Source organism: Bos mutus, chromosome 28, assembly GCF_027580195.1.
Source record: "Bos mutus isolate GX-2022 chromosome 28, NWIPB_WYAK_1.1, whole genome shotgun sequence".
NCBI lineage: Eukaryota > Metazoa > Chordata > Mammalia > Artiodactyla > Bovidae > Bos > Bos mutus.
Window position 1 is genome coordinate 32,465,775 of NC_091644.1, and position 11,900 is coordinate 32,477,674.

At 37.3% G+C, this 11,900-nt stretch overlaps 1 pseudogene; it reads right to left on the bottom strand.

Annotated features, from left to right (window-relative positions):
• Nucleotides 1–6,714: 6,714 nt before the first annotated feature.
• LOC138986109 (zinc finger protein ZFP2-like) lies at nucleotides 6,715–11,663 on the bottom strand (annotated as a pseudogene).
• Between the last annotated feature and the right edge of the window lie 237 nt (nucleotides 11,664–11,900).

Genomic DNA, 11,900 nt, shown 5'->3' on the forward strand with positions numbered 1-11,900 from the left:
GGGAGTTCTATTTTTAGGTTTTTGAAGAAACTCCATACTGTTTTACATGATGGGTGCACCAATTTACAATTCTACTAAGGGGAGAGGGAAAAGGAGAGCGACAAATTAGGGTATGGGATTATCATATACAAGGTACTATGCATAAAACAGATAAGTAACAAGGATATACTGTATAGCACAAAGACTTATAGCCATTATCTTGTAATAACTGGTAATGGAGTATAATCTGCAAAAATACTGAATCACTATTCTGTACATCTGAAACTAACACAATATTGTGAATCAATTATACTTAAATAAAAATAAAATAAATTAACATGGAACAGATTAACAAAAGAAAATCAAACAAAAATTTAATAAAATGTATACAGAGGCGAGACCCAGGAAAACTAAGTAACTTGTCAAAATGGCCCCATACCCTCACTTTAGACACCATCTTCAGCAAAAGACAAAAGAGGATGTTGGTGGCAGGGATTTGGGATTTCAAAAGGGAGGAAAGCAATTTACCTGGAGATGGAAAAGCAAACGTTTGATGAACAAATGTTTGCTGGGCTCTGCAGAGACAATGGGACACAGAGTAGGCTGGGATCTCTAGACTGCAGTTTCCCCCACCATACCTAGCCTTCATTTTTTGCAGATTCTCTGGTGGCAGCTCTACTCCAGGAACTGGCCCTGTATCTAAATTCTTTATGTAAAAAGATAGACATCCTGAGTCTTCTGTTTCTTAAAAATAATCAGCTTAAGTTAATCCTCATACCAAAGGACACATTTTGTGGTTGCAAATTTTGCTCCCTTACACTATATACGTATAGATAAGTACACACAAACATAAAATACATTGTAGGCGTGAAAGCATCCTAGTTTCTGTGGATATATAAAATACATAAAACACTGTTTCTACTCTCAGGAAGCTTAGAATCTGGTATGGATGCAAACTGGATTAACAAATAGCATAAAGTCAGGAGAGAACTGAATTTGGGTCTTTAATGATATAGAATGCCCTGGTCTGTTCAGGGCATAGATAATGTGTAATCTTGGGAACACTCCTTTACATAAGAGTTCTCCTAAGTATCTGAAGACCCACTCTGCCAGGAAAAACTTTTAAGCATCTACAAATTTGTGTTGATAGGTATGCATGAAAATCTATGTCTACACAGATTGTCCAACTTTGCATGGCTTTGATATGCACGAATTTCAGTCACCACTGTTTAGTTGAGTAACACCAGCAAAACAACAGGTCAGATTTTTAGTTATTATGAAATAGTAGAGCTCATATTTAGCACCAAGTTCCCCTTCACTAAGTTCCTCTGGCTACAGATCTCAAATGTCTCCAGTGGCAGCAAGTATCAACATTCCCACAGTCAGCTATTTCTTCTCAAACTCCATATATATTCAATTTGAATTTCACGTCTAATATAGTCACTTTGCATTTCTTTACTGCTCTTTCATCTTTGTTGGCCTTGTTGCAGTTAACTGTTCTTGCAAATGTCTTATTGCTGAGAGATAAGGAGGCAATATAACTACATGCTTTGCTGTCTGTATGATGTATGCATGGCAACCAGTGATTGGCAGATAGACCTTGAAGATGACATGACTGATCATTGTTCTTGATGTATGTCTGTTATTTTGTAGTGATTTGTGAACTGAAAAACAAGCAGTGAGGTTTGTACTTTATGTAATGCAAATCAGATTTCTGATAAAAGACCTGTAACTAGAAAATGTAGGCATATATCCAAAAGCAAGTAAAACAAATCAATTCAAAAAGGTGCAAAAGACTTGCATGAGACATCTCACCAGAGAAGATATACAAATGGTTAGTCATTTGTAGGGCTAACCATCATTAGTTACTGGGGAAATTCAAATTAAAACTATGAGATACCATTTCACACTCACTAGAATGACTATTATAAAAAGACAATACTAAATGGTAGTCAGGATATAGAGAAATTGGATCTCCATAAGATGAAAAAACCTAAGGATTAGACAAATCTAGATTAGAAAATTTTTGTCTAATAAAAGAAATTGGATGAAAAGGGTCATATATTTGTTTGAAACATTCAGAAAAGTCATCTATTTACAGAGACAAAAAGCAAATCAATGGTTGGCTGTGGGTGGATACTGAGAGCATATTTACTCAAGGGAATATTTCTGGATGATAGAAATGTCCCTAATTTGGATTACAGTGATATTTGCACAACAGAAAATTTACTGAAAATCACTGAATTGTACACTTAGTGAGTGAATGTTATGGTATGCAAATTATACCTCAATAAAGCTGTTTAAAAAGCCAGTGGAGGGACTTGCCTAGCCGTCCAGGGGCTAAGACCACGAGCTCCCAATGCAGGGGGCCTGGGTTTGATCCCTTGGGAATTAGATCCCATTTGCCACAACTGTTAGCATGACTCAACTAAAGTTCCTGCTTGCCAAAACTAAAAGAAAAAAAAAAAAAAAAGATCCCGGGTGCCACAACTAAGACCAGGTGCAGCCAAAAAAGGAAAAAGGCCAAAGGAAGCTTCTTCTAGGAACAATATTTTCCCTACAGATTAGTTTTTCAGGCTCTATAAGCTCACTATTAGGTGGAGAGAGCAAACACTTCAAAGGGGATTCAAATATAAGGTATCTACTAAATACTGTTATCAGTTAAGATGACACTTTATGGTAACCCAGAAAGACAAACCACTTAGAAGCATGTCTTTTTTTGATATCAGCTTCTTAGTAGGTGTCCTTCCTTGCAAGGGACAGGACAGTGAAGATTTCTCTCTCTCTCTCAACTAAGATGTAAATATAGTTACATATAAGAACACCAGGTAATTTATTAGGCTATTTATTTCTTGCACTAGAGCATTAAAAGAGGAAAATACAAAATAGGACTTCCTTTTTCTTAACATTCTCATATACATATCACAATATTGGCTTATATACTATAAAGTATTTCATATTACATCTTATATTAAAACTGTGATGCTATGCTATTTCTTTGTAATATACTTTTCCATCTTCAGAGTCCTCTAAATGATTCTCTGATGTGAACTTTTTTGAAATCTTTTTTTTTTTTTTTTTTTTTTTTTAAATTTTAATTTCAGATATACACATGCTCCCCATCCTGAACCCTCCTCCCTCCCCTCCCCATACCATCCCCTGGGCCTCCCAGCGCACCAGCCCCAAGCATCCAGCATCGCACTGAACCTGGACTGGCATCTCGTTTCATACATGACATTTCACATGTTTCATTGCCATTCTCCCAAATCTTCCCACCTCTCCCACAGAGTCCATAAGACTGTTCTATACATCAGTGTCTCTTTTGCTGTCTCAGTATACAGGGTTATCGTTACCATCTTTCTAAATTCCATATATATGCGTTAGTATACTGTATTTATGTTTTTCCTTCTGGCTTACTTCACTCTGTATAATAGGCTCCAGTTTCATCCACCTCATTAGAACTGATTCAAATGTATTCTTTTTAATGGCTGAGTAATACTCCATTGTGTATATGTACCACAGCTTTCTTATCCATTCATCTGCTGATGGACATCTAGGTTGCTTCCATGTCCTGGCTATTATAAACAGTGCTGCGATGAACATTGGGGTACATGTGTCTCTTTCCCTTCTGGTTTCCTCAGTGTGTATGCCCAGCAGTGGGATTGCTGGATCATAAGGCAGTTCTATTTCCAGTTTTTAAGGAATCTCCACACTGTTCTCCATAGTGGCTGTACTAGTTTGCATTCCCACCAACAGTGTAAGAGGGTTCCCTTTTTCTCCACACCCTCTCCAGCATTTATTATTTGTAGACTTTTGGATCGCAGCCATTCTGACTGGTGTGAAATGGTACCTCATAGTGGTTTTGATTTGCATTTCTCTGATAAAGAGTGATGTTGAGCATCTTTTCAAGTGTTTGTTAGCCATCTGTATGTCTTCTTTAGAGAAATGTCTATTTAGATCTTTGGCCCATTTTTTGATTGGGTCATTTATTTTTCTGGAGTTGAGCTGCAGGAGTTGCTTGTTTATTTTTGAGATTAGTCCTTTGTCGGTTGCTTCATTTGCTATTATTTTCTCCCATTCTGAAGGCTGTCTTTTCACCTTGCTAATAGTTTCCTTTGATGTGCAGAAGCTTTTAATTTTAATTAGGTCCCATTTGTTTATTTTTGCTTTTATTTCCAATATTCTGGGAGGTGGGTCATAGAGGATCCTGCTGTGATGTATGTCAGAGAGTGTTTTGCCTATGTTCTCCTCTAGGAGTTTTATAGTTTCTGGTCTTATGTTGAGATCTTTAATCCATTTTGAGTTTATTTTTGTATATGGTGTTAGAAAGTGTTCTAGTTTCATTCTTTTTACAAGTGGTTGACCAGATTTCCCAGCACCACTTGCTAAAGAGATTGTCTTTAATCCACTGTATATTCTTGCCTCCTTTGTCAAAGATAAGGTGTCCATATGTGCGTGGATTTATCTCTGGGCTTTCTATTTTGTTCCATTGATCTATATTTCTGTCTTTGTGCCAGTACCATACTGTCTTGATAACTGTGGCTTTGTAGTAGAGCCTGAAGTCAGGTAGGTTGATTCCTCCAGTTCCATTTTTCTTTCTCAAGATCGCTTGGCTATTCGAGGTTTTTTGTATTTCCATACAAATTGTGAAATTATTTGTTCTAGCTCTGTGAAGAATACTGTTGGTAGCTTGATAGGGACCCATCACAAGCACAGAAATTGAAACTGTAATCAGAAATCTTCCAGCAAACAAAAGCCCAGGTCCAGATGGCTTCACAGCTAAATTTTACCAAAAATTTAGAGAAGAGCTAACACCTATCCTACTCAAACTCTTCCAGAAAATTGCAGAGGAATGTAAACTTCCAAACTCATTCTATGAGGCCACCATCACCCTAATACCAAAACCTGACAAAGATGCCACAAAAAAAAAGAAAACTATAGGCCAATATCACTGATGAACATAGATGCAAAAATCCTAAACAAAATTCTAGCAATCAGAATCCAACAACACATTAAAAGATCATACACCATGACCAAGTGGGCTTTATCCCAGGATGCAAGGATTCTTCAATATCCATAAATCAATCAATGTAATACACCACATTAACACATTGAAAACAAAACCATATGATTATCTCAATAGATGCAGAGAAAGCCTTTGACAAAATTCAACACCCATTTATGATAAAACTCTCCAGAAAGCAGGAATAGAAGGAACATACCTCAACATAATAAAAGCTATATATGACAAACCCACAGCAAACATTATCCTCAATGGTGAAAATTGAAAGCATTTCCTCTAAAGTCAGGAACAAGACAAGGGTGCCCACTTTCACCATTACTATTCAACATAGTTTTGAAGTTTTGGCTACAGCAATCAGAGCAGAAAAAGAAATAAAAGGAATCCAAATTGAAAAGAAGAAGTAAAACTCTCACTATTTGCAGATGACATGATCCTCTACATAGAAAAACCCTAAAGACTCCACCAGAAAATTACTAGAACTAATCAATGATTATAGTAAAGTTGCAGGATATAAAATCAACACACAGAAATCCCTTTGCATTCCTATACACTAATAATGAGAAAACAGAAAGAGAAATTAAGGAAACAATTCCATTCACCACTGCAACGAAAAAGAATAAAATACTTAGGAATATATCTACCTAAAGAAACTAAAGACCTATATATAGAAAACTATAAAACACTGGTGAAAGAAATCAAAGAGGACACTAATAGATGGAGAAATATACCATGTTCATGGATTGGAAGAATCAATATAGTGAAAATGAGTACACTACCCAAAGCAATTTATACATTCAATGCAATCCCTATCAAGCTACCAACAGTATTCTTCACAGAGCTAGAACAAATAATTTCACAATTTGTATGGAAATACTTTTTGAAATCTTATCAAAGGCTAAAACATATTCAAACTGTCTACAAAGTTTTAATCATAGACTAACATTCTGATGTAAAATTAGTTATACCTACTTATGGAAGTGGATTTTGAAGAATGTATTGCATTATTCTGATTCCTTCATGCTCAGTGTTTCATCTCATCCATTCTTTGACATACAATGAGTTTGATTTATGAATTTGATTTTTATTTATTTTTCTCCCAGGTGTGCTATCTGATGTACCATGGGGTTTGCCTTCTACCAAAAAAGATTTCTTACATAGATTATACTTACAGTTCTTCTTTCCTTTTGGAATTCCCTGGTATTTCAGTTCAGTTCAGTCGCTCAGTCATGTCCAACTCTTTGCAACCCCATGAATTGCAGCATGCCAGGCCTCCCTGTCCATCACCAACTCCCGGAATTCACTCAGACTCATGTCCATCGAGTCAGTGATGCCATCCAGCCATCTCATCATCTGTCGTCCCCTTCTCCTCCTGCCCCCAATCCCTCCCAGCGTCAGAGTCTTTTCCAATGAGTCAACTCTTCACATGAAGTGGCCAAAGTACTGGAGTTTCAGCTTTAGCATCATTCCTTCCAAAGAACACCCAGGGCTGATCTCCTTCAGAATGGGCTGGTTGGATCTCTTTGCAGTCCAAGGGACTCTCAAGAGTCTTCTCCAACACCACAGTTCAAAAGCATCAATCCTTCCGTGCTCAGCCTTCTTCATAGTCCAACTCTCACATCCATACATGACCACAGGAAAAACCATAGCCTTGACTAGACGGACCTTTGTTAGCAAAGTAATGTCTCTGCTTTTGAATATGCTATCTAGGTTGGTCATAACTTTCCTTCCAAGGAGGGAACAAACTGGCAGAACGATGTGTCCCATTTATCATATTCACAGGGCTTCTGCCTTGTATGTGTTCCACAATGATAATTAAGACTTAATTTGTGACTGTAGGCTTTCCCACAGTCAGTACATTCATAGGGCTTCTCTCCTGTGTGTGTACTCTGATGCAGTTTGAGATTTGAATTGCTGCTGAAGGTTCTCCCACACTCACTACATTCAAAGGGTTTCTCCCCAGTGTGTGTTCTCTGATGCTCAACAAGAGAAGACTTTGACTGAATGTTTTCCCACATGCTATATATTCATAGGACTTCTCTCCTGTGTGTTTTATCTGACATCCAACGAGGTGTGAGTTACCACTAAGGTTTTCCTACATTCCGTACATTCATAACATTTCTCTTCAGTGTATGTTCTCTGATGTATAATCAGTTTTGACTTTCCATAGAGGGTTTTCCCACATTCAGAACACACAAAGGGTCTCTCCTGTGTGTGATCTCTGATGTTCAGTCAGTGTCCACTTGTCACTGAGTTATCCCACATTCAGTACATTCATAAGGTTTCTCTCCTGTGTGTGTTCTCTGATGCACAGTAAGTGCTGACTTCACACTGAAAGTTCCAATGTTTTTGGAACATTCATAGGGATTCTTCCCTGTGTGTATCCTCTGATGTGTTGTGAAGTATGTATGTTTTTTGTTGAAGAGTCTGAAACATCGATTACATTCATAGAATTTCTCTCCTATGTGCATTCTCTGAGTATGGGTGAGGTGAGTCTTGTTGTATAAGGCATCCTATACTCAGTGAACTCATAACGATTCTCCACTGTGTCATTGTTCTTATATTTAAAGTTTGAAATCTTAAATGCTTATTCACATTCATTACATTCACTGGGTTCCTGTCCTGTATGAGCTCTCTGATGTTCAGTGGGCTGTGCTGTCTGAATTATGGCATTCACATTTTGAGGCTACTCGTGGGGTGTCTCCTTTGTTTGATTTATGCAATGTACAATAATGGTTGATGAGTAACTGAATGAATCACACCCAAAGGGATTCTCTCCTATATGTGTTCTCTGATTTAAATTTTTTGATACTCTGCAGGATTCCTCAGGTTCACTGCTTCCAAAGGGCTTTTGTCTATGAGTTTTCTCATATATGATGACTGACTTTTGGATGAAAGTTCTTTCATATTCATTACTTTTCCAGCATTGGATTTCTTTTAGCTATCAGAGCCTGCCTTGTAAAAATGTTTTCGAGATTCATTAAATCCAGAGTCTGGCTCCAAAGTTTGAAGATGAGCAAGGTATTCATAATGACTGATATCCTTCCTATTTTTATTATATTCATTAAGTTCAGCAGACAATTCTCTAAGCTTGGTATTGAAAAGTGACTTTCCACATACAATACCTTCATCAATCATTTCTTAAACAGTTTCTATTACTGATCATTAATTCTGAAATATATTTCAAATTTTCTCACATGAATCACATTTATAGTGTCTTTTTCTTGAACCTACAGGATTTATACCCATAGTAAGTGTTTTTTCACATGAAGTATTTCTCTCTTTAATCAGTGTTTTGTTTTTGATGAATATAAGCTGCCTGGATTGTTGATCGTGAATGTTCTGGCCTCTTCAGACTTTTTCTAGAACAGAGGAAGATTGAAAACATCTGATGAATTTAACATTGGTTTTGAATTGGCTTTCTAATTGTATTTAAATGTAGTTAACTTTTGGCTTCAGACATGGTTGTCCAGGAAGAAAATGTATATTCCTCTTAATTAGTTGTGTTCTATTTAATTATTGATTAATCTATCTCTCTATGTCAAAGACCCTTTTGTACTCTTAGAAAGGGGGAGACTGGCCTGTAGTTTTCTTTTTTGTGGCATCTTTGTCAGGTTTTGGTATTAGGGTGATGGTGGCCTCATAGAATGAGTTTGGAAGTTTACATTCCTCTGCCATTTTCTGGAAGAGTTTGAGTAGGATAGGTGTTAGCTCTTCTCTAAATTTTTGGTAAAATTTAGCTGTGAAGCCATCTGGACCTGGGCTTTTGTTTGCTGGAAGATTTCTGATTACAGTTTCAATTTCTGTGCTTGTGATGGGTCTGTTAAGATTTTCTAGTTCTTCCTGGTTCAGTTTTGGAAAGTTGTACTTTTCTAAGAATTTGTCCATTTCTTCCACGTTGTCCATTTTATTGGCATATAATTGTTGATAGTAGTCTCTTATGGTCCTTTGTATTTCTGTGTTTGTTGTGATCTCTCCATTTTCATTTCTAATTTCATTGATTTGATTTTTCTTCTTTGTTTCTTGATGAGTCTGGCTAATGGTTTGTCAGTATGGTACTGGTACAAAGACAGAAATATAGACCAATGGAACAAAATAGAAAGCCCAGAGATAAATCCACACACCTATGGACACCTTATCTTTGACAAAGGAGGCAAGAATATACAATGGAGAAAAGACAATCTCTTTAACAAATGGTGCTGGGAAAACTGGTCAACCACTTGTAAAAGAATGAAACCAGAACACTTTCTAACACCATACACAAAAATAAACTCAAAATGGATTAAAGATCTAAACGTAAGACCAGAAACTATAAAATTCCTAGAGGAGGACATAGACAAAACACTCTCCAACATAAGTCACAGCAGTATCCTCTATGACCCATCTCCCAGAATATTGGAAATAAAAGCAAAAATAAACAAATGGGACCTAATTAAAATTAAAAGCTTCTGCACAACAAAGGAAACTATAAGCAAGGTGAAAAGACAGCCTTCAGAATGGGAGAAAATAATAGCAAATGAAGCAACTGACAAAGGACTAATCTCAAAAATAAACAAGCAACTCCTGCAGCTCAATTCCAGAAAAATAAATGACCCAATCAAAAAATGGGCCAAAGAACTAAACAGACATTTCTCCAAAGAAGACATACAGATGGCTAACAAACACATGAAAAGATGCTCAACATCAGTCATTATCAGAGAAATGCAAATCAAAACCACAATGAGGTACCATTTCACACCAGTCAGAATGGCTGCTATTCAAAAGTCTACAAGCAATAAATGCTGGAGAGGGTGTGGAGAAAAGGGGACCCTCTTACACTGTTGGTGGGAGTGCAAACTAGTACAGCCACTATGGAGAACAGTGTGGAGATTCCTTAAAAAACTGGAAATAGAACTGCCTTATGACCCAGCAATCCCACTGCTTGGCATATACACTGAGGAAACCAGAATTGAAAGAGACATGTGTACCCCAATGTTCATCGCAGCACTGTTTATAATAGCCAGGACATGGAAGCAACCTAGATGTCCATCAGCAGATGAATGGATAAGAAAGCTGTGGTACATATACACAATGGAGTATTACTCAGCCATTAAAAAGAACACATTTGAATCAGTTCTAATGAGGTGGATGAAACTGGAGCCTATTATACAGAGTGAAGTAAGCCAGAAAGAAAAACACCAATACAGCATACTAACACATATATATGGAATTTAGAAAGATGGTAACAATAACCCTGTATGCGAGACAGCAAAAGAGACACAGATGTATGGAACAGTATTTTGGACTCTGTGGGAGAGGGAGAGGGTGGGATGATTTGGGAGAATGGCATTGAAACATGTATAATATCATATATGAAATGAATCGCCAGTCCAGGTTCGATGCATGGGACAGGGTGCTCAGGGCTGGTGCACTGGGATGACCCAGGGGGATGGTACGGGGAGAGAGGTGGGAGGGGGTTCAGGATGGGGAACATGTGTATACCCATGGCAGATTCATGTTGATGTATGGCAAAACCAATACAATATTGTAAAGTAATTAACCTCCAATTAAAATAAATAAATTTATATTTAAAAAAATAAAAAAAGAGAGGGGGAGAAAACAGGCAGTTTGATACATGTCTTTGGTTTCTCCAAATGTGATCTTTAATGCTAGGTAAGAAATAAGTTGGAGAAGGCAATGTCACCCCACTCCAGTACTCTTGCCTGGAAAATCCCATGGACGGAGGAGCCTGGTGGGCTGCAGTCCATGGGGTCGCTAAGAGTCGGACCTGACTGAGCGACTTCACTTTCACTTTTCACTTTTATGCATTGGAGAATGAAATGGCAACCCACTCCAGTGTTCTTGCCTGGAGAATCCCAGGGATGGGGGAGCCTAGTGGGCTGCCGTCTATGGGGTTGCACAGAGTCGGACACAACTGAAGCTACTTAGCAGCAGCAGCAGCAGCAAGAAATAAGTAGGCCAGGTGGTGATCCTTGCATCAAGATCAAATATTTAAGAGCTTCATTTTGAATGCTGATACAGCCATTTTGGTCTATCAGAGTTGTTTAATACTAAATCTATGCTAATAATGAATTCCTAGTTTTTCCCAAATCAATATTCTAAACTTACCTCATTTTGCAAAGAAGTCTTACTCTTGCAACAGTCATACTTCTTAACTGAATTTTACATTCTGGCTAACACATCTCTGATTTTTATTAATTTTAGGATCGCAGAAAAAGGTTTATTTCTCAAGTAACTCCTCTATCAATCAGTTAATCACTGAATATATTGTTCTCTTACACATGAACATTAGGAAGGGAAAAATTAATGCACTTATCTAACAGGATTATAAACAAGTGAGAAAAAGAAACTCACAAATCAACATATGTAATTGTTAGTAGAGCTCCTAGGAGCAAATGGAAGACAAGAAAGAAGAGAACAACAATAACATTTAATATGAATTAACACTTAGTTGATTTAATCCTCACAACCTTTGAGACTGGTTCTATTTCATCCCCATTTCACAAAGGGGACACTAAGGCATATAAAGATAAAGAACTCATCTAAAGTCATATAGCTAGAGCAGTAAAGAATAGTTTCTTGAAAGCAATTACAACTTGAGCTTACAATTAAAGATTTAACAAAACTACAATGACGTTACACTTACATTGGTCAGAATGGCCATCATTAAAATGTCTACAAATAACCAATGCTGGAGAGGGTATGAAGAAAAGGGAACCCTCCTACACTGTTGGTGGGAATGTAAACTGGGGCAGCCACTATGGAAAACAGTATGGAGGTTCCTCAAAAAACTAAAAAATAGAGTTGCCTTACAATCCAGCAAACCCACTCCTGGGCATATCACCAGACAAAACTATAATTGAAAGAGATACATGCACCCCTATATTTATACCAGCACTAT